The sequence below is a fragment of the Canis aureus genome, chromosome 17 (assembly GCF_053574225.1).
Source record: "Canis aureus isolate CA01 chromosome 17, VMU_Caureus_v.1.0, whole genome shotgun sequence".
Taxonomy (NCBI): domain Eukaryota; kingdom Metazoa; phylum Chordata; class Mammalia; order Carnivora; family Canidae; genus Canis; species Canis aureus.
In genome coordinates this window covers 21,232,048-21,250,549 of record NC_135627.1, presented here as the reverse complement: position 1 = coordinate 21,250,549, position 18,502 = coordinate 21,232,048, and the positions used below count along the sequence as shown (strand labels likewise).

Here is an 18,502-nt window from a genome sequence, read left to right as displayed (position 1 = left end):
CTCTGAGACAACTTTAACTTGAGCACAGATCTTCTACCGATTACAAAATTACACCTAGGGCAGCCCCGGTGGCCCAGTGGTTTAGCACTGCCTTCAGCCCGGGGCATGATCCTGGAGACCCAGAATCAAGTCCCACATCAGGCTTCCTTCATTGGAGCCTGCTTCTCCCTCTGCCTGTGTCTCTGCCTCTCTCTGTGTGTCTCTCATGAATAAATAAATACAATATTTTTTTTAAAAATTACACCTATTACAAAAATTAATGCAAAATTTATTTATATAAATATAAAATGCTAAACTCTTAAATTTATTAAACTATAGGAGAAAAATCTAGATGAACATGTATTTTATGATGAGTTTTTAAGTACAACTATAAACTATGATCAATGTAAGCAATACATAATAAGTTTAATCTTATTAACATTAAAAACTTTTAACTCTGTGATAGACATTGTTGAGAGAATCAAAAGAAAATACCACAAATGAAGAGAAATTATTTGCAAAGCACATATCTGTAAAAGCACTTGTATTTAAAATTCACAAAAAAATTCAGTAAGAAAATTAACAACCAAGTTAACAAATGAGCCAAAGATCTAAACAGACATCTTGCAAAAGAAGATATACAGAAGGCAAATAAGTTGTGAAAATATGCTCAAACCCTGTCATCTGGGAATTTTGAATTAAAACAACAATGCTAATACTTAACAGAATCTGTAAAACCCAGAAAATAGATACTACAAATTGTTAGAAAGATTTTGGAATACTAGACACTCTCATTTATTGCTAGTGATAGTGAAAATGGTAGACCCAGTATGGAAGAAAGCTTAGCAGTTTTTTGTAAGGCAAAAGGCTGGCATTTGCATTCCTAAGTACTTACCCAAATAATTTGAAAATTGTGTTCAAAACCGGCGTGTGTATGTTAATAACAGCTTTACTCAGATTCTTTCAAACTTGGAAACAATTGATACACTTTAATAGGTGAATGGACAGATGAACTCATATATTCCTTAATGGAATTTTATTGAATCATAAAAATATGAGCAATCAAGACTTGGAAAGATATAGATGAATCTTAAAAGTGTATTTCTAAGTGAAAGAACCAGTGTGAAAAAGCTACTCAGAGTATGATTCCATTTATATGACATTATAGAAAAAGCAGAATTACAAAGATGTTAAACAGATCAGAGATAGTTGCTATGTGTTTGACAGGACTCCACTGAGAAATGACTAATTTTAGGACTGGGCAGGAGATATACAAGAAGCATCTAAAGCATCTTGCAGTGCCAGAAAATAAGAAAGTGTTCAAAAAACCAGGAAAAGCAATATAATGATGAGGGCATATCAGAAGGATACAGGAACCAATTGTGAAGCTCTCAAATAACCAAAACTGGAGTGTGAATAAAATAAAATAAAGTGAAATGAAATGAAATCAGAATGGATTTATAGCCAAAAGTAAGAAATGAATATTTCTGGATCCATACTGAAATAAAGAAATGAATGAATGAAAAAGTAATTAAAGCCTGTAAAGAATTTCTGGTAGTCTAGGTAGGAAAATGAAATTAGTTCCTACAGAGAAATTGGGTTGCTTGATTTCCCTAGATCTTGAATTGCAGAATAACTGAGTCAGAGAGAAATCGACTGATTCACCATTAGTCCCCATTCTAAGGAGGAAATTGAGCAGAATTAATTTTGTCCCATCAGTTATAGGAAACACACCCATCATTTTTCTTGGAATTTCCTGATTTGGGCAGTGGAAGAGCTTTATGCTGTCATTGAGGTGTGATACCCAGGATACTGGCAGCAAGACTGATCAGTGAATTCCTTATTCCAGGTTTTAGCGAGACACAAGTTAAAGTTGTCTCAGAGTCAGAGCTCCTAACCATCCCTGTCTATAAGAATCTAAAACTGCTGGTCAAGGTTCTTTTCTCTATGAGAAAATTGAAGGACTAAATGAGAAAATGTGCTCTTTAAAGCTGAAAACAATAAAGTGGTATTAAAATTAAATGCATAAGGAGTTTGAATGAAGTCAAAAGATAATTTGCAGATGTCTGAGTGAAGAGTATGGGTGTTTCCTACATTTACAAAAGTCTAAATGTTTCTGTCAAAGACTAAAAGAGGATCTTCAAAGTTCAGATCTCAAAAAAGACTCACATTTGCATGCTTTAACATAGCAGGATTATTATACCAAAGTCTGTGTGATATCCGAATAAGGAAAAATAAAAGATTAAGAAGTTTTCTGTATCTCTTTATCACTGTTAAGTGTGCTTAAATTTTTGACCCTTAAAGAAATGTTTGCACAATGATATAGAACTACTTATAAACCTGCTATGAAAATAGCTCCAAAGAATAGGCAGGATCCTATTTTAAATTTATCAAACAACCAATCTGCAGGTTGTTCTTCTTCTTCAGACACATTTTACAAATTGAACAGTCAGGTTATCATCCTCAGTATTAATGAATAAATTGCAATTTCTAGACCTCTAAATGTGAATATCAGCTTGGCCTTCATTAAAGTTAAAATGGCCTGCAAAGTCTCACCTAAAGTCAAAAAACATTAAAATGGAATTTTTTCCAAAGAAGTTTTAAACAAAGGACTGTCTCCATAAACACTGAAATTTTTAAAAGAAAATGCAGGTTTTCCAAATCAAAGGATGTTTGATGCATATGACCACTTACTAAAATTTATTCATGTTTATGTACTCACATACAAACTACTATAGAGTATATTTATGCATCTCTTTACTTATTTCTCCCCCATCCAGAAAGTAGACTGGAGGAAGGCAGATATTTTTCCTATTTTAATTTGTTTTGTTTTCCATTGCCAGATACTTAGCACCTAGGACAGTGTTACATATGTGGAAAGTGTTCAGAAAATATTTGTTGTAGGGATGATTTAATGAGGGATGCCTGGGTGGCTCAGCCGTTGAGTGCCTGCCTTTGGCCCAGGGCATGATCCGGACTTTTTGCATGGGGCCTGCTTCTCCCTCTGCCTGTGTCTCTGCCTCTCTCTCTGTGTGTCTTTCCTGTATAAACAAATAAAATCTAAAAAAAAAAAAAAGGAATTCTTTAATGAGTGAGTGAGTCATAAACTTGTTAACCTATTTCCTACTTAACACATTCTTATATCATTAGGTTAATTAATATTTTTAAAGTGTAATTCTAACTTAATTTGAGGATCCAGAGTCTTCTATGCAGGAAAATATTTAATAAGCATTCACTTTATTATTATTTATGAATTAAGAAAGAAACATTTGGAAATGCTGAAATGGGATTTTTCACGAGTAATTTATTATGTCTTGATTTGTATTTGATTTACTTTGTTTCACTTTGTTTCTAAACTGTCAAAAATGTAAATCTGGATTGATTACCCATTATCAAAACCATATTAAGGTAACAAATGCATGTCAATGCTTCAAATTCTCACTGATGGTGCAAAACTATGAAACAATATTCTTTGAATAATTTTCTTACAATTTCTGCATACAAAACAACTGAAAATGAACTGAAAAGAGTGAGATGTTTTATTTCACTTGGCATTAATATTATAGTTGACTTATTATTAGCTTTATTATATGATAGTGCTTCTCTTAGGAAGCTTCCCTTGAACTTCAAAGTGTGCTAGAATTTTCCATGTCTGTGTTTCCGTAGCATTTTCTATGTAAAGCTACCATTGGCCTTCAATATAATAATCCTATTATATTACAAATGTTCACCTTTTCAAAAGTTTACTATTTGTCCAAAATCCAATGTGAAGACTAAGACTGTAGTTATCTGTGATTATCTTCAATCTGTGAGAACAGTAGTCACTCAGCAATGGTGGTCAAATTGAAGTATGGAAGAGAATAAAAAGCATTAAGATTTTCTGTCTCTAACATATGCAAGATTGATAGAAATTCTGAGAAGTAAAACTCACAACTGGTTAATATAGATGGAAGAATTTAAAATATTCCTTGTTTAAAAAATAAGATAATGTCAGAAGCAGCAGCATGTAGATAAACAAAGTTGATTCTTCCTTTAACAGTGGATTCAAAAGTAAAATTTACTATTACAATATAGCTTTGACTTGATTTTAACTGGAAATATCTATCATTATGCAAAATATAAGGGTAGAGAAGTTGATGCTTAGCATTTGTCAATAATAGGAGAATATATATTCCATTAAGAATTTGTTAGGGTTGAACAGAAGTATAAAATATTAGCTTCATAGAATGTGTATTGAGATATAACAACTTTAAGATCCTTATTTCAGAAATGATACATTTACATTTTCATTTTATGTATCTGATTACCATTTTTTGTATGCTGAATGCTATATAGGAAGAAAGACAATCTAAATCTCACCACCTAAAATATGGTGTATCATAAAATGCATATGGGATTAAAGAGGAAATTAGTGTTTGATTTCAATGAAAAATTACACACATTAAGTGTAATGTCTTTGGCTCATTTGATTTTCAAGAACTGATAGCACCAAGTAATATCAACTAATGGGGTATAGAAATAAGATTATCAGAATTGTCATATAAACCCAATGACAACTCTTCCTATGGAGACTGCTGCACAGTTGGGATGTAGAAAGATCTTCAGCAACTCACGTATCTCTTTGATCCTTCTCAACAACTGGAATTCTTAAATTTTCAGTATTATAGTGAATCAGCTTTCTTCTCTCTTACCGTTGTTACTAACACTTCTAGTATTCTCCTATTCTATTCTATTCTATTCTATTCTATTCTATTCTATTCTATTCTATTCTTCTATTCCATTCAATTCTATTCTATTCTACTTATAACTATTGTAAATCTATTTTATATGCAAAACACTAACATGTATATGAAATATAGAACATGCACACATAGAGAGAATATATAATATAAACGCATATATATATCGCATATATATATACACATATATATATATGATGTAACACAAGTATGCTTCATTCTAGTCTCTTCTACTCTCTTCCATTTGTTTTCTAAGTGTTTTGTTTGTTTGTTTTTTTTCCCCTTTCTAAATGACTTAGGTTTACAAACGATGTTTTATTTCCTGGAATGAATATTTATGTTTCCAAAATTGATATATTGAGGCCTGATTTCCAGTGATGGTATTTGACTGTGGGGCCTTTGGGAAATAATTAGGTCATGAGGGTGGATCCCTCACAAATGGGATTAGTGCCCTTACAGGAAGAGACATGAGAGAAATGATTTTTCTCTTCCATGTAAAAACATAGAAAGAAAACCGCTGAGACCAGTAAGAGGGCTCTTACCAGAACCTGACTATGCTGGCAACTTGATCTTGGACTTCTCAGACTCCAGAACAATGAAGAATATTTTTTTCTTTTTTTATGCCACATAGTTATGATTTTTAGTTAATGCAGCCTGAACTAAGACATTTCCCTCAAAACTCCTGTTTTCAGAGACCCTGTATTAGAGCTGTATTCTTTCATACAGAAGCCATGAACCACATTTAGCTATTTGAATACATACTTAAACTAATTAAACTTAAAAATTCAGTTCTTCAGTCACAGTAGCCACATTTCAAGTGCTCAATAGCCACATGTGGTCATGAGTTATGTTATTGTACAGCATAGTTTATTAATATTTGTTCATCACAGAAAGTTCTACAGTTAGCATCACTCTACAAATTAGGAATGATATTAGAGCACTCAAAGCACATCATCACCATTTCTTAGCTGAGTGATCTTAAACCATTTCTTAATTCATGTAGGTTTTAATTTCCTCATATTTATAATAAGGACATTAGTGGCAGCTGTATTGTAGGATTTCACCATGATAAACTGAACATATAAAACTGAATATAGAAATGGATTATAGGCATAAAATATATAAAGATGAAACTCTGACCCACAATCTATAGCAACCAATCCAGGAAGCCGATTTACTATCTGAAGTAGCCAGTTCAAAAAGCCAACCTATTATTATTACTTCCTATTATTTCAAGAAGCCAGGCAATAACCCCTGTAGCAATTGTTCCCAAATGACCAGGACTTGTTAATAACCAATAGCTTCCCCCCCTCTTCCAATTTAGGGCCAAATAAAGAAAGCTAAATATTCACCCCTAACCAATCACATGAGGTGCCCTGCTTTCCTATAACTGAGTCAACTCACTTATAGCTTTCCCATGCTAACAGCCTTTAAATGAGGCATATCTGAATCTTTCCCATTTTCACTGTACAGTTTTACCACTCCTCTATCTTTCTTTGGATCTCTGCCAAATGCAAATTGTAAACCTGCCTTTATTTAGCATTTAATGGCGTCCCTGTATTATTGTACTCTGTGAAAGATAGTATCCTTTTGAAAGGATTCAGTGTATCTAGTTATCTTATTGCCTGTACTGAAAATCCAGTCTTTACAAAGGACCATGCCACTTTGTTCCTGCACGTGACTTACTGATTGAAGAAAGAATGTACGGTGATTTACAATGGCACATATGTCATTTGTGGACTTATCTATGTTTGAATTGACTTTTGATATGTATGCTATTTTGTTCCTATCTTGTGTCAACCTCCAACTTTCTCTAAGGAAAAGTCTAACAACACCTATGACTTCCATAAAACATCAAATTTGGGAAAGAAAAACTCTCCTTTTATGGCATTTCAGAGTCTATTTGAGAGATCAAATACTTAGCAAATATTTTAGAACAATGATACAGGATCCCTGTTCTACATGGTTTAAAACTACCTACAGTTGTGATGATTTCCATTAGAACTATGGACTTACAGAATTACATATCTTTGTTTGTTCACCTTTCAGAGCAAGGGAAAGGGTTAGTTCTCTTATTAACCAGGAATACTGCTTCTACTTTCCTTCTTTTTTTAAGTTCCTTTTTTTAAAATTTAAATTCACACACACACACACACACACACACACACACACACACATATCTCCACATCTTTATCCATTCATATGTTGATGGACATCTGGGATTTGGGCTCTTTCCAAATTTGGCTATTGGGGACATTGCTGCTATAAACATTGGGTTGCATGTGCCCTTTAAATCACTGTGTTTGTATCCTGGTAGTGCAATTGTGGGGTTGTATGGTGGTTCTATTTTTAATTTTTTGAGGAGCCTATATACTCTTTTCTAGAGTGGCTGTACCAGTTTGCACTCCTGTTGCCTCTATTTTCAAATGACTACAAATATGTTCATGAATTTTCAAACCACATCCAAAAAAGAAGATTCCACATTTTATAAGATGGATATCCAGGATATGTTCACATTAACATGTCACCTTCATAGGAACTTAGGGATAAAATTATATAATGTACAAGGGTGTGCTAGAAGAAATGATCCATATAAAGCAGTAATTCTTCTGAAATGTGCTATAAATTGAAGCCTTAAAAATACCTCACGATATAACTCATCTGAATATTAAACTAATAAGGTACACTAAAAATATACTTTAAGTTATCAGAAAAGCAAGAGATGAAGGGTCTTTAAAAGATAGACATTTAAGGAAAATATTCCTTAATAAACAAGAGAGAACAAAAGTAGAGACAAATGTTACAGGTCTCATAATCCATTTGTTAAAATTTTTCCCTCATTTTCTCCTCCATTTTGAGTTTAGAAGACCTTAGACTTTTTATTTGTACTTTGGGACCTAAGTGAAGGAATACCATTATTGAAGGAATTTCCAACCTTGAAATTCTATTCTAATCACTAGTAAAGATATTTCAGCAAGATTAAGACAAGATTAGGAGGAAAATGCTTTTTCCTCATAGCACCAAAAAAAGCAAGTATTATTCTGAATTAAAAAAAAAAATGATGGGGATCCCTGGGTGGCACAGCGGTTTGGTGCCTGCCTTTGGCCCAGGGTGCGATCCTGGAGACCCGGGATCGAATCCCACGTCGGGCTCCCGGTGCATGGAGCCTGCTTCTCCCTCTGCCTGTGTCTCTGCCTCTCTCTCTCTCTCTTTCTCTGTGTGTCTCTCATGAATGAATAAATAAAATCTTAAATAAAATAAAATAAAATAAAATAAAAATAAAAATAAAAAAATGATGTAGTAAAATTTATTTCTAACAAGGCTCTTTCTGGAAAAGTAAAATTATTATATACTGTTAGAGAATTTACATTGATTTGCTTGGTTATAATTTGCAAGACTGATAATAATTACACTGGCGTCCCTGTTTTCTTAAAGATATCTATAAACTTTTCCCTGCACAACCAAAAGGCAATGACTCTACTTCATTCAGCCTTGTAGGCACTTAGAAGAGAGAAAAAAAAAAAGCATCCATTTTTCTTTTGACATTTACATTACCCCTTTTTATAACATTTATTAATGGCTATAATTATTTTACTGTAAGAATAGACAAGCAATGATTTCAAATCTCTGATTTGGCGCACTTCCATGCATTCATTTATATAATTACCATATAAACAGAGGTGTTGTCAAAAGATTTTCAATCTGTCTTTAGATTGCCCTCTGACTAGTGGATGTGATGTTTAGGGCGTGTGTGTGTATGTGTGTGAAAAACCATAAGCAGTTTATTTCCTGTGTTTCTACTCATATGAAAATGTATTTCTGCTACTTTCCTAGATAAATTAAATTTTTAAATCAATTAAAATCCTTTGGATTTCACTGAGTTTTCTGGAACTCAATGCTTAAGTTTTTGTTTGATCAGTTTTATAGTTGAAATTTAAATGAGCATAAACTAATTTTGTATTTGCAGCTAACTTGTTTCCATTGTAATGATACTTACAGAAATTATTTATGCTTTCTCTTGCTTATTTTATAATTTTAAACATTCTCTGAGATAGATTGATCTCTTCATTAATTTGCAGACTCATTTCTCTAATTCATTAAAGTTTCTTTTCATAGTTTTAAAAAAATTCCCCATTCCAATTATTTTATATCTTTCATTCTTATTTATATGAACTTTTGCTTCTCTTCTATACTCTTGTTTCTTCTCCATCCCTTTCTTATATGTTTTATACAACTTCAGGAGCCTCTGCTTTGATTTTTGAATTGGCTTCTGAATCCAGTCTGTTCTGTATTAACCATAATACTTGATTAAACATAGTTTTTAACTTCAAGTTATTTATCCTAATTCTCAAATTTCCTCTTATTTGTCAACTAGCTTCATAGTTATATAATCTTTGGAGTTTTTCACACACAAAAATACATACCTTCCTTTAAATTTATTTTTTTTATTTTTTTTATTTTTTTAAATTTGGTTTCCTTCCTTTAAAAATTATCATGAGTTTTCTTATAGTGATTCTACTTTAAAAAGAGATTTATAAGACTCTGAAGTTGTTAAACTGTTTTGTACTATTACATTTTATGCTCAGTGCTTGTTACTTTTACCTTTGTTTATCCTTATGGGGATACATATTTTTTTAATCTACAATTGAAAGTGGAACTTTGATTTAGAAAACCATGTAGGCTTCTCTATCTAAATGTTTTAAGAACTGACACAGGCTTAAATTCACCATTTCAAAAAATCTCCTATGGAGAAATGGGAGAAAGCCAGATCTGAAAGATTTTTTTGGCATGAAGTTTTAACTTTTTGATTATTAGAGCTTCTTCCCAGTTTGCTCTGGCATAGAAGAGAGAACTTTGCATGGTGGCTCTGCTCTTTGTTCTCATTATGGATTAGCTAAATCAGTGCTTCTTAATCTGGTAAATGATTCTCTGATGATGTGCCTGGAATTTTTTGTGTTTTTCAAATTTGTTCCAGCATTATTTTTTTCTGGCAAAATTCCTTAAAATCTCTGACATTTACCTGCCTCTCTCTCTCCCCATTTTCAAAAAGGTTGAAAATTAGGCCTCTATTTTACCTTCCTGTGATTCATTAAGTAGGAATTCTCATGAAATTTAACATTTGGGGCATGTACTTTTTGTCAAACCTAATTGTAATTGTTTTTAATCCAAAGCCTATTTTTGTTCAGCTTTTCTCATACACATAGTTCCAAAAGCCAAAATTTTGAATACTCTTTTATCTAACTCCATTGGCAAATTTTGTTGTTATTACTTCATGTTTAAAATTTGTCAAATTTTCTTTTCTATTTCTTCCTTAGACCTTCTATCAGATAGGCTCTTAAGCCAATATCTATTGGCTTCACTTCTGATTCAAGTCACAGTTAGAGAAAACAGTTCTGCACCAGCTTTGACATACTTCATACTGAAAGGGTCTCACTTTAGCAGCTGACACATTTCTCTGGCTTATCAGGGACATATCTGATGATGTGACTTGGGGTGTCTTCAGGAGCCCTCTTGACACTTATACATGTGCATCCCCAAGTGCAGCAGAGCCAGTGGCCTAGGTGAAACCTTCAGCCTATCAGAGTAGAAACAGAATGATTATGACTTCTCCATGCCTTCCCTCAGTAGTCTGTTGAGATACATTAATAGGATTCCTCAGAGGTTTATAGAGGATAAGAACACCTATCCCCAACAGGGATTCTTAACTCAAAAATGCATCCTTGTATGGACCCTTCTTCCTACCTTCTCTCATTTTATTCTCACTCCTCTATGAAATCACATTCTAAACAAATAGCCTGTAATCTAGACATTAACCCTAACTGAGCTTTAGGAAGGGAACCCAGTCTGACTGTTGGTACAAAGAGCAGATGCACTGTGCCTTACATTCCATTCTGTAAATGGGCCATATACCTACTTTATACAGAAAGGACCACATTGTGGGGGTAAGTGAGGTGGTGATTAGACCAGGCATACAAAGTGATCACACTTTTCTAGAATATCATGAGTGGAGGATTCTGATAAAGTATATGTGGAAGTTGAAGTGATGGGTCACCCAGGAATTAATTCCATTAAGACTAAAAACTTGAGGCATGTTGGGCAAGTAAGAAGCTTCCATGGCTGAGATAAAGAGACCCATAATTCTTGCAACTACAAGGATTTCATGGATAAAAACAGGCCCTGATTTTAATTTTAAGAGTGATTGAGAGGCAAAAAATATTGAATGCATAATTTTTGCGGACATCTTATGCCAGCTACTCAGACTCTGAAAAAAAAGTAAGTATGTGATTGGCGTATTTCAGGAGATGATTGTGAGAATTTTGAACCTCCAGATCTCATTAATCCCCTAGAGAGAGTAGAGGACTTCTCTTATTTTTGTTGGAGAAGTACAAGATGATACTTGTCTTTGTTGAGGTCCATGTCTGCTTCTGTTTATTTCCTCCCAGACCAATAGTTAGTTAGGTCTCAGCACACACCAACAGGGCAATAGAACTTTTGCTCTAAGGAAGGGTCTTACATGGGGAAGGATTGGAGGTCTGAAGTTAAGACAAACCAGAAGGAAAACAAAGGAATGTGAAGGAATGGATCTTGTTGAAATTGGAAGGGTGGGTAGAATTTAAAACTGGCAAGGAGGAACTTACTGACATGAGAGCACATATTCATGTCTTGTGTTTAACTGCTTACTCAGAGCAATTGGAACTAGTGATACGACTTTGTTGGGATGGTTCCTCAATTGTGTACGTAATCATGGCCTGCTGTAAATGAGATGATATGCTAAAATTGACACAGTAAACATTGAAGAAAGATTCAGAAGGCTAAATAAATTATGGGGATGTTTGAATATCTGTTATATTAAAGTGAAGAATGCATCCTACCTCCACTAAGGCAATAAGAGATGCACTGGTGAGAGTGCCTTGATTTTAGATCATGTCAATGTTTGATATAATATGTAGGGTGGAATTGACTTTAAAAAATGCCACCATGGATCTAGATTCCTTGGTATTAATGGACATGATATATTTTTTTAAGTTGGCAGAGGCCATATTATGGCACTTCAGGATTATACTTATAATATCGGATAACAGATCTGGAGTGGCAAACAGAGTACCTTAATCCTTAGAATTTCCATGGGCAAAATAGTATGGTAGATTAAAAATAGATCCAGATTCTTTGACACCCCTCCCACAGAGAGGTAGAATCCAAACCTTCTTCCCTTCTATCTGAGGGGCCTTTGTGACTTCTTTGACCAATAGAATATGGTAGATGTCTCCCTGTGACAGTTTCCAGGTCCAGGCATTAAGAGACTAAGAACTTCTATATTCTCCTATCTCTTGAAAGATTACTGTAGAAATGTGGGTTTGGAGAAAACTCTGATATGAGAAGTTCAAATCACGTAGGAGGTTAAGAATGAGATGGCTACGTGGAGAGAGACAGACACAAAGACAGATAGAGAAGCCAGTGATCCATAATTACTAGAAATGTGAGTTAAAAAACATCATGGCTATAAATTTATTAGGCTGAGGTGATACGTGAATCAGAGACAGATCAACACGCTGAGACTTTCGGACTTTCCGATCCACAATATTGTGAGCAAACGTAAAACATTTGTTTTAAGCCAATATGTTTTGGACTTATTTGTTAAACAGAAATAGAGAATTAGAACATATGAGTGAACAAGTCTAGTTTAATTTAATGGAACTTTATGGTTGTGTTTTACCATAATTATATTTATTTTCCTGAAAATACTAACAAGTAAGAAGAAGCAAAAGATGTCAGATGCTGCAATGGAAAATTCTGGTCCTTTGCTTAATTTCTAGGTCTAAGACAGTTCACAGACTAAAGAGGAAATTTTATCTTTTAAAGAATCTCTCTACAGTATCACCTCAATTATATGAAATAAGTATATCTCCAATATTTTCTTTTTTTATTCAATATTTTCTTAAATTGCATGTAAGCATTTACCAATGAACTATGCATTAAAGAAAGAAAAATTCTAAAACCTTGTGTATGCTACTGAGTATAGGACCTGAAGAACCAGTTTTATTTATTAGATTATGCAGTAGTTTGTTAGTTTACAGAGCTATAGAGGACTCTGTAGTGGTCCCAAGCTTCAGTGAACCTTTTCTGCCTCTGAAAATACATGGCCCAGCATATCTGCTGGTGGTGGAAACATCCATGGTGAGAATGGATGCTGTGTGAAGTCTCTGGGAAGATTCAAGAGGTGATTTTAAGATTAGACTTTTAGGATTCTCAAGCAACTGTGCATTCTATGGGAGGGAACTACTCATTGTCTGAAAAGCAGCTTCTAGAATGCTATTGGAAGCTAATAGACAATGAGCATCTGACCATGAAACATCAAATGATTACGCAGTGGCATCTGCTCATTATGAATTGAGTGTTTCAGATCTACTAAATAATAAATGTTGAAAGGACACAAAGTTTAAATGATACATTTAATATCAATTCAGCAAACATCATATGATAGAAATGGAACATTCAGGGTAAGGCCGAACAATGTCCAGAAGGCACAATTTATAAGTACAGGTATTTAGACTTCATGTTACATGTGTTTCTTATAACACCTTTCCTTCAACACATACCTACTCTCTTGTAGATACTCCTTATGATTTGCTTATAGAGGAAGAGATAATCTTCCTTGGTTCATAAATGTAGCAAAATATAATATGTTTATGGAAGCTTACATGAACTATTGATACTGTACAGACCTGGTCACAGGTGCCTTGGGAAATGATGATAAAAGAATAATCCTTTTCTGGGAAATGTGAGAGGAGTTAACCTAGTTATTAACTTCACACAAGGGCAATTGACTTCAAATGAACATACACACTTCTAGACAATAGCTAAAGATTTAACTGATTGGACAGGGGCTAGACATAATTGAGAATTAAATATTGAAAACAAATCAATCTGGAAAAGGAGCAAGTGAATTTGCTTACAGGAGTGAGCACGAAGCATATGAATTTTGGTTTGTCATATTATTGCCCACAAAAGAGCATCAATAAATTGCAAAGAAGACATTTAATAAAGAGTGGACAGAAAGGGTCATTTTCAGCTGACTTCTCTCCTAAGAGCTCAGTGTTTAACAAAAGATTGCAAGATGGAATGGAAGTAGTAGCAAAAAGAGAGGATATACATGGGGAATAAGAACTTGCTTATTTCTCACCTGCTAGGACCTTGGTGCCAAGTTCAAGATGCAGATGTCTTTTATTTAGAGATCCAACAATTTGCCTTTATAGGAATTTACATATACTCCAGACCAAAATGAGTTTTCCCTGCTACCATTGCCTCCACCAACACTACAATGTGAGTATTTACAACATGCCTGATTCATCAGCAAGAGACCCTGTTACATATCACATCACATTCAGAAGCCACATTTAAAGCAATTTAAATATGGGATGGTGATGTAGTCTGTTAAAGATTAAATTAAATCTCCAGCTTTGGGAAACACCCTGCAAAGTTAGGGAGCTTTTATTTGGGTTTAAATATATGTCCTATAACAATAGCCAATATGAGATCCTATGCTCTTCTTTCCCCCAAATCTAGAGGACTTAGAATTAGTCCTCTAGACTATGGAGTGAAGGTAGTATTGGCTCCTCTTGTGTCCTTTTCACAAGCCACCCACTTGTGAAGTATGTGTTCCTTGTCACTAGTAATATAGGCTCTGCCAAGTCTGAGTCCCTGGCTCCCTTTAGAGGAACACCAACTGGCTCATGTGGGCTTTTTCTGCCAATAGATTAAAGGTAAATAGAAAATTTATCATACTGGCTGGAGTTACTGATTCTAGTATCCTTGGAAAGCTAGAAATATGTCATGAACTCAAGAGATTCTCCAGAGTGTCTCTTAATGTTCTGTGCCTGGTGGTAACTGTGAATAGAGCATGCAGTAATGTTAGCCCAGCAAAGGCATGGCCATGAAGGGCTCAGACTTTCTAGGGAAGGAAAATCTTCTGCATTACAGCATGCAAGAATCTCACTCCACTGTAAGGATAGGCTGGGAGTCAGGAAATCTAAAATTAGAGATGTAAAAGGGAGCTGATAAATATTCATTATGACAACCTTTATTTTTTCCTGTCAAAGAAATACCTGAACACCACAAATAATATCTTACATTTTCCGTAGGTTAATAATCCATTTCATTTTCCCTGCTTACATGATACGATGGAAAGTAAGCATGCACTACAATTGTTTCATCTATAATGGACTATTCTGAAAAATCTGGAAAACTAATTTAATTGGAATTTTGAGTTATATTCATTTTTGCTAATGTTCTATAGAAATTACATGTAACACCAGAAGGCATAGATTATAATTGCTGTGTAGTTTTAGCATAGTGTATTTAGAAGAATGAACTTCAACATATGTTAAAAATGATCAGTAAAAAAAAATTTAAAAAAATGATCAGTAAGTTCTTATATTAAAATATGCTTTGAGCTAATTTACTTTGTTTTACAATTAATAGATTATTCACTTGTAATATATTTTCTTCTAGCATTTGCACTTTACATCAAATAGCATTTTTTGGTGTTTTTATAATGAACAAGGCACTTTATGCTATAATTTTCATATTTTAAATAAATAGTCCCTATACTTAATATATATAATTTTAAATATATCTCATATTATCATGTACTATTCTAAAAACTACCACTATCTTCAAACCGTATTGAATTACTGAATTATTGCAATATTGTTTAATATTTTCCACAGATATGCTGTCATTTTACTTTGAATTTTACTAGAACAAGTTGCTCATAAAAATCTTTTCTAGGAAATACTGTTGGATATACAATGAGCTTTCTGATTTTCCAGTTCACTGGCTTAATCCTTACTCCCTCCCTGTGGTTAAAAACATCAAAATCTTACTTTAGTAATACAAAGATACAGTGTCATAAATTATTAGTAAAATGATTCACTGCATTGTAGGTAAATTCTAATTGCATACTGGCAAACACTTGAAATTCTTTGGGTGTATATTGTTCTTTTGCTTCTCAAGGTGCATATGATTATCTTGTGGAAGAAATCTGTATGAGATTTTTTATAAATACACCAAGATTCTAGTTGAAATTAAGCCTATCTGTGACCTTAGATAAATTAACAAACATGCTATAATAAGAGTATCTGTTAGGCGCTGTCAGAAATATGTTGGAAAATCAAGACAATAATGTATAAAAATATTTTTATCATTATGTAAGAATATGTTTGAAAAAATAAATAACCCAGGTCTGCAAAACTCAGCAAATTCATCTGTCTGTTTTCATAGTATAAATAGGGAAACATTTTATATGTGGGAGAGTACAGGACTTGGAATAGGAAGAGCCTCAATTCACTTCAATGATCCTAGAGGATAAATGTCTTTAAATATCTGAACCTTGATTTCTTACTCAGATGCAAAATGTGTATGCAAAATCCACATTTGAAAGAGCACTAGTTGAGAAACTGTTTGAAAGATGCTATATAAATAGTTCTCTCATCTATGGGTAGACTTTTCTGTGGGCCTTGAATCTTATATAATATGAAATAAGAATACACATTATAAATAATATTGGACATACACATTAATATTTGCTTAGGATGAGGAGAAATCACAGTAAATTTTAAAGCAAATATATTGGAATTTTCCACAAATATCACAAAATCTAAAAAAAAGTACCGTTATGTTCTATAATTTACTACCTGACACCTCTATAATATTATTCCCTATGCATTATTTGGGTGAATACTTCTTGATCACCTCTTCCTATGAAAATAACTTGAAATATTTTCTATAGAGATAACATAAAGAAAATTCAGTCTTTTGAAAGATCTTTTCTCCTTTACTACAAACTTCTATCACTACCTACTTTAAACAACACTCAGAAAGTGAGCACAGTATCTGTGCTTAGACTTAGAATGCCAGGAAAGTTGTCACAGTGCCCCTAGAATAAGAACAGAAAGGAAGGTTCATAGATGTAGAACATAGTGAACAAAAGATATTGTAAGAAAAAAATTAAGTCGGAAACATCAGTGTGGGGTTATGTCTCTTATGTTTATCATTATATTCCTGGTTTGTAGCACAGTTCTCGACCCATAAAAGGTACTCAATAAATGATAGTTGAATAAATTAAAAAGTTCATGAATAAATATATCTGGAACTATTCCATTCTCATTCCTGGAAGCAATTTCTAAACGGTGAGTTCTAGCAATAAATTAACTGTAAGTAGACAGGACTGTAACTGTTTAAACATATCTCATGAAAATGAAGTCACAAGAACCTCCTCTCCTCTTGACCATATTATTATTCTTACAATACCTGCATCCACACTTATGCTAATGGATCACAGACTAAGTCTGATGGAGTTGGAGAGGCAGAGGAAGAAGAAATACCATCTTAATTCTAAAATTCTACAAAAACATTATAAAAAGCAAAGTAACCCTATGGCTGAAGCCCTTTGAGGGATCTATTCAATGAGGACCTGTGAAACTTTAACTTCATTTACTTCGTGGTAGATTCACCTCCGAATGTATGTTCTTATTTAAAAAATGTTGTTCTTCTCAAGTACAATGCCAAAAATATTTTTTATGTAGCTAAACAAGTAATAATATTTGGGAAATCCTGACCTTCTTTATTCACTTTTAGTAGATACTACTATCCTCATGTGTAGGCAATGACTGATGGCTTTCAGAATTAGTAACACGAGTCTAATAGACTGAGCACTGTGTTTACCCTAGTGAAAATTCTTCATGAATTCACCCAGTCGCAGCCAGCTCAGTTCTCCTTTCTTTCTTGTGTACTTTAGACCTGGATACATACTTATATATATTGGACTTATCTTGTGATGTTAGATGCCCTTCATCACCTGCAAAGCTTGTGTCCAGTTCATTTTTATAATTTCAATTCTAGCACATTCTTTGATCAAGTATATTAACAAATATTTGCGTAATTAATTAATGAAAGAATACACATGTAGGTGTGTAGATTTTCTCGCAGCATTAAAAACAGTGAGCCAGAATACTGCAGTAGCTTTATAACTGAACTTACTGCTCCCTTGTATCTACTTTTTCCACAGACTATTCATTTTCCATGCTGCATTTATTATATATGTAAGCCATATAATGTCACCACTTAATCTTTGCATTGGATGCTGTTCCATATCTACTCCATCTTGTAATAAGAGCCATATCCCTTTCTCTTAACTAGAGAAAGGTCCTGCAGAACTCCTGCCTCTCACTTTGAGATCATTTCTTTCCATCTTTACCTTGGTCAGTCCTTTCAAACTCCACTGACTGTCTGACTTTCCTATAAACATAGCATGTGCGTTCCCTCATTAACTTGCTCTACCTTTTTTCAGGTTTATATGGATACTATATGAGCCTCACTGCTTTTTTATCTTCAGGATTTAGCAAGTATAACATTTTTTTTTCCCATGAAGGCATTTCCTGATCATTGTATCAAAAGTATTTTCTCCTCAGAGTCATTTCACCTTATTCTCTTTTTGTTATGGTGTTTGTCTCTCTCTGAAACCACCTTGTCCATTTAATATTGTCAGATATCTTTCAACTTTGGAAATCAGCCCCTCAAATGCAGGGACCATTTCATGTTTACTTTGTGCATACTATGTTCCCATTGTTTAGAAGAGTGCCTCACACAGAATGCTTCCCAGTGAATATTTATCAAATGAATAAGTAAATGATTCACTAGCTAAATAGCCATGACATGCATAATTTATTTTCAGGTAGGATGTTATTCTGAGACAGATTGCACTTTAAATTCTAAATTTAATTTCT

The 18,502-nt window shown here is 33.6% G+C and overlaps 2 long non-coding RNA genes across 16 annotated transcripts in view; one reads left to right on the top strand and one right to left on the bottom strand.

The window, feature by feature from the left end:
* LOC144287841 (uncharacterized) overlaps window positions 1-4,728 on the bottom strand; it is a 49,286-nt gene extending 44,558 nt beyond the window's left edge. For both annotated transcript variants that reach the window (XR_013355610.1, XR_013355609.1), the window contains exon 1: window positions 4,593-4,728. This is a non-coding gene — a long non-coding RNA (uncharacterized LOC144287841). The remainder of the gene's footprint in view (window positions 1-4,592) is intronic.
* LOC144287842 (uncharacterized) overlaps window positions 1-18,502 on the top strand; it is a 435,194-nt gene that overhangs the window by 375,152 nt on the left and 41,540 nt on the right. The window lies entirely within an intron of this gene.